Below are 6,000 nucleotides of genomic sequence, written 5' to 3'. Positions count from 1 at the left end.
TGTCCATTTCCTCTACATTATCCAGTTTGTTGCCATACAGTTGTTCATAGTATCCTCTTACAATTTTTTTAATTTCTTCAGGATCTGCAGTTATGTCACCTTTTTCATTCATTATTTTGTTTATATGGGTCTTCTCTCTTTTTGATTTTGTCAGTCTAGCTAGGGGCTTGTCAATCTTGTTGATCTTCTCAAAGAACCAACTTTTGGTGCTATTTATCCTCTCTATTGTTTTTTTGTTCTCTATGTCATTTATTTCTGCTTTAATCCTTGTTATTTCTTTTCTTCTACTTGGTTTAGGATTGGTTTGCTGTTCATTTTCTAGCTTCTTCAGTTGATCCATTAGTTCTTTGATTTTGGCTCTTTCTTCCTTTTTAATATATGCGTTTAGTGCTATAGATTTCCCCCTTAGCACTGCTTTTGCTGCATCCCATAGGTTTTGGTATGTTGTGTTCTCATTTTCATTCGTCTCTATATATTTAGCATTTTCTCTTGCTATTTCTTCTTTAACCCACTGATTGTTTAGGAGTGTGTTGTTTAACCTCCAGGTATTTGTGAATTTTCTAAGTCTCTGATGGTTATTGACTTCTAATTGTATTCCATTGTGGTCAGAGAATGTGCTTTGAATAATTTCAATCTTTTTAAATTTATTGAGGCTTGTTTTATGTCCCAGCATATGATCTATTCTGGAGAAAGTTCCATGAGCACTAGAAAAGTATGTGTATCCTGGTGATTTGGGATGTAATGTCCTGTATATGTCTGTTAAATCTAATTCATTTATCAGATTGTTTAGGTTTTCAATTTCCTTATTGGTCTTCTGTCTGGTTGATCTATCTATAGGAGAGAGTGATGTGTTGAAGTCTCCCACAATTATTGTGGAAACATCAATTGCTTCCTTTAGTTTTGCCAGTGTTTCTCTCATGTATTTTGTGGCACCTTGGTTGGGTGCATAGACATTTACGATTGTTATTTCTTCTTGCTGAATTGCCCCTTTTATTAGTACGTAGTGGCCTTCTTTGTCTCTCAAAACATCCCTGCATTTGAAGTCTATTTTATCTGAGATTAATATTGCTACACCTGCTTTCTTTTGGCTGTAGCTTGCATGAAATATTTTTTTCCATCCTTTCACTTTCAGTTTCTTTGTGTCCCTGTGTCTAAGATGAGTCTCTTGTATGCAACATATTGATGGTTCATTTTTTTTGATCCATTCTGCGAATCTATATCTTTTAATTGGGGAGTTTAATCCATTTACATTCAACGTTATAACCGTGAAGGCATTTCTTGAATCAGCCATCTTATCCTTTGGTTTATGTTTGTCATATTTTTCCTTTATTGTATTAATATCCTTTATTGTACCCATACCGAACCTCTTTAGTACTGAACCTTTCTCCAAGTCTCTCTGTCCTGTCTTTGTTTCTCTGTCTGTAGGGCTCCCTTTAGTATCTCCAGTAGGGCAGGTCTCTTGTTAGCAAATTCTCTCAGCATTTGTTTGTCTGTGAAAAATTTAAGCTCTCCCTCAAATTTGAAGGAGAGCTTTGCTGGATAAAGTATTCTTGGCTGGAAATTTTTCTCACTCAGAATTTTAAATATATCGTGCCACTGCCTTCTCGCCTCCATGGTGGCTGCTGAGTAGTCACTACTTAGTCTTATGCTGTTTCCTTCGTATGTGGTGAATTGCTTTTCTCTTGCTGCTTTCAGAACTTGCTCCTTCTCTTCTGTGTTTGACAGTGTGATCAGTATATGTCTCGGAGTGGGTTTATTTGGATTTATTCTATTTGGAGTTCGCTGAGCATTTATGATTTGTGTATTTATGTTGTTTAGAAGATTTGGGAAGTTTTCCCCAACAATTTCTTTGAATACTCTTCCTAGACCTTTACCCTTTTCTTCCCCTTCTGGGACACCAATGAGTCTTATATTTGGACGTTTCATATTATCTATCATATCCTTGAGGTCCATTTCTATTTTTTCAATTTTTTTCCCCATTCTTTCTTTTATGCTTTCATTTTCCATTCTGTCATCTTCGAGGTCACTGATTCGTTGTTCAACTTCCTCTAGTCTTGTACTATGAGTGTCCAGAATCTTTTTAATTTGGTCAACAGTTTCTTTAATTTCCATAAGATCATCCATTTTTTTATTTAGTCTTGCAATGTCTTCTTTATGCTCTTCTAGGGTCTTCTTGATTTCCTTTGTCTCCCGTACTATGGTCTCATTGTTCATCTTTAGTTCTTTGAGTAGCTGCTCTAGGTGCTGTGTCTCTTCTGGTCTTTTGATTTGGGTGCTTGGGCTTGGGTTATCCATATCGTCTGGTTTTTTCATATGCTTTATAATTTTCTGTTGTTTTTGGCCTCGTGGCATTTGCTGAACTTGATAGGGTTCTTTTAGGATTTGTAGACCAATTGAAGTCCTTATCTCTAATTTATCAGATCTACAGCTTCGTGGAGTACACTTTCTCTAACTAACCAGCAGGTGGCGTCCACAAGCCACCTGTTCTCCACAAGCCAGTTCTCCCCTGCTTAGCCTTTTTGGTGAGTGGGGGAGTGAGTCTTGTGGGGTCCAATTGGTGTACCAAGCTTGCGTGTGTAGTTGGTGTTGCCTGCCCTGTATATGGGGCGTGTTTCTGGGCAGTCGGGGGGGGGGGTGGCTCTAACAATCAAATCTCCCTGGTGATCCTAGAGTTTTAAAGCTGCTGCAATAGTCTAATCCTTCAGTTCAGTCCTGCCACAGTTTGTCTCTGCCACTGACCCACAAGTCCTTGGTATTGGCGTATGGCTCCTGAGACTTGCAAGTGGGCCCCTCTTCCAGGCCGTGCACCCCGGGTCCTCTGTTGAGGGATGACTGTGCTATGTCACAGGTGAGTGCCGTCCCCCCAGGGCAGTTCTGGGCTGCTGGGCTGTGTAGGGAGGCTCCCAGTCTGCTGAAATGATGGCTGAATGGGGCTTTGTTAATTCACACTGCTCTACCTTCCCAACTCTGGGACAATCAGCTGAGGTTGCAGGGAAGGCTAATGTCCACGCCCAGTTTTGTGGTGTGTGCCTGTTATTTGAAGCACTTCCGTCACACTGGGTTGTCTGGGGCAGTTCTGGGCTATGGGGCTGGCGATGGGCAGGAGTGTTTCCTGTACACCAGGATGATGGCTGTGAGCGGACACCCCCCTTTTCTTGGGAAGTTGTGGTGTTTAGTGAATTTTCTCAGCCACTGGATTATTGCGTTTTGTCTCAGAGCTCTCCTAGTTCTGCTCTTGACTTGACCTGCCCAAATAGCAAGTCTTTGAAGCTTTCTGTATTGGGCTTCTTAGAGTAATTGTTTTAGAAAAAGAAAAAAGGATTAAAACAAACAAACAAACAAACAAACAAAAAAAAAACGGGCCCTCCTCAGAGATCTAATGGGTTATTGAAATGCTAAGAGACAAAGCAACCAGGGCCATTAAGGAAAGGTCCACAGGGCAGAGAGATCAGCTTTTCTTCGGGATTTGCATATGCGCCTCAGGGCCCTTCCCCTTTCTATGTTCACCAGAACTCCAAAAATCCTCCGCTTTTATTTTGGAGTTTTTCGTGTTGTTTTTTTTCTATGCCTGTCTCCTCTCTGCTGGGCTGGCTGCTCTCAGAGTCTCTGGTGTCTGGTCTCAGTCTATCTATGGTTGGAGTTTGGATCAGTAGAATGAGTTTCCGATAAGGGCTGCCACTGCAGTTCTCCCTTCTCCTTCCCGGAGCTGACAGCCCCTCCTCCCCCGGGACTGAGCCTGGCAGGGAGGGGCGCGGGTCCCCTGGTCGCAAAAACTTACAGATTTCGCTGATCTCAGCAGTTCCACGTTTTCATGAGTGTTGTATGAAGTATGCCCAAAGTCAGATTGCTCTGTGGTGTCCAGTCCACGCAGTTCCTGGCTTTCTACCTACTTTCCTGGAGGAGTAACTAAAACATACAGCTCACCAGTCTGCCATCTTGCCCCGCCTCCTTGCATCATTTTCAACTTCACCTTCTCCATCCTCCATCTCCGTCATCCCCATCTCCATCCTCCGTTCTCACCTCCACCTCCACCTCCACCTCATCTACACTTACTTGTTTCAGGGATTTGGCCTTACAGTACTGGGGGAGATGTTAAGCAGTCTCTGTGAGGCTGTGGTCCTGACATCTGATGCTGGAGACTGAAGCCCACAGAGCAGCAGCTGGGAAGGGAAGATGGATATAAGGTGGGAGAGAGCAAGAACAATCTGGAAAGCACAAGTACGAGCTGGAGCCCATGACAACAGGCTGAAATCTTTGTGTCAGTTCTTATTGTCTTTAGCCTTGGCAGTATGGACATCCTGCAGAAGCTGGGGGCCCTTCACTGGGGTTGGAGATGCTGAAGGAGGACCCGGGGGAAAGTGGAACTCTCACAGGCCCAGCTGCTGCCTCATACCGATTGGGCGGGCCAGAGGATAAGTGTAGACATGTGTGAGCTACAAAATGGCTGCCGCTTCCCTTCCATTCTCTAAATCTCCCACAAGAATCTCCCTTCTGGTTCACCCTTACCAGAAACCCACAAAGAAGAAAGTTCTGGAAAATGTAGTTCAGTCCAGCTAAATCAGCATTACAAAGCCACTGCCGCAGGTAAGTTGGGATGAAATTATGCTGAACAAGGAAGACTTTTTCATCCCCAGTGGAGGGTCTGGAGAGCTGGGTTGGGGTCGATTGGCCAACATTGCACAGGTCCCGGGATGGGGAGAGGCAGGAGCGGAGCAGAGCAGAGGGAGGTGGGCCGATGGTGTGTCCAGGAGCCCGTCAATCCAGAGTCCCTCAGGAGCCTCAGAGAAGGGGAGAAACTGGCCCCTGCATCAGGTCCTGTGAGGCCAGAGGAGGAGCCTTGTTGAAGGAGGCAAGCAGCAGGGAACTGGGGTGTCTTACGTCTGAGCACCCCATGTAGGCCAGAAGTAGAAACACAGAGAGATCTTGACCAAGAGGGACGCCTGTCAGGCCAAACTCTTCAGAGAGACTTTGTAGGGGACGGTCACTGGGCTGATTGACTCACATGTGACACTGCGCTCGGCCCCAGAGGGAGTGACGACGTCTAACTCTTGGTCTCCTCCACTAGAAGCTTATGGTGTGTGGGAGAGAGAAAAACCAAATCATGATCCATAGACAATAGCCTATGACAGAGATAAAGATCAGTAGGGTTAAAAAAAAAGAAAGAAAAGAAATAAAACAAAACAAAGTAGCCTTTGTATATAGTGTTTTGTAATCACCCGTCCTTCTCAGGGGAAATGCCCACGGTCCTGTCACCTGGTCTCCATGCTCACCTTGCTGATGTGCTGGGCCAGCCCCACTCCCCTCTCTTCTGGGAATTTGAATTCAGACGCTGAGAGCCCTGAAGAAATTGGGCAGCTGGCTGTGGGGGTAGCAGCAGACAGGTTGGCAATGCTGAAAGGGAAGCAGTTGGCTAGAGAAAAGGACTCTCTTGACCCAAGCTGATGTGTGGTGGGAGAAAACCACCGAGAGGGCCAGCACAGGGCAGGGAGAGGCAGAGATTCCTCAAAAGCCAACCTCCTCCGCCTGCTTTGCCCCACCCCAAGAGACCTTCTAACTCCCACAGGCCATTCTTATTTGGAGATGCAGCCACGTCCCTGTATCCTTATAAAAAGTCCCATGCCACCTCGCTCCCTTTTCTTTAGCTAAATTAGGAGAATTTTTGTTAATTAGCAAAAGCTCCTTGGCTAGAACAAGGCCACATTTCTACACCATCCAGGGTTACAGCAACCGTATGAGACAAACACCATCAGAATCTTCTTCTTCCCATAAGGAAACCGAGAGTCAGGAAAGTGAGGTTGACGTGGCCGAGGTAGGCCGATGAGCAAGAAAACCAGGGCTCACGCTCAGCCCTCAGGGCCCTAAATTTTTGCTCTTCTTCCTTGCCACCTTGTCCCTCCAGAGTCTGGAAGGCTTAAAGACTCTAGATAGTGGTCAGACAGGGAAGGGGGGCAGGGGCCAGGCTGGGGACCCCTCCAGGGCTCAGGAAGCTGGAAGCTCTCA

Source organism: Choloepus didactylus, chromosome 22 (assembly GCF_015220235.1).
Source record: "Choloepus didactylus isolate mChoDid1 chromosome 22, mChoDid1.pri, whole genome shotgun sequence".
Lineage (NCBI taxonomy): Eukaryota > Metazoa > Chordata > Mammalia > Pilosa > Megalonychidae > Choloepus > Choloepus didactylus.
The sequence above is the reverse complement of the archived record's forward strand: the minus strand, read 5'-3'. Positions refer to the sequence as shown.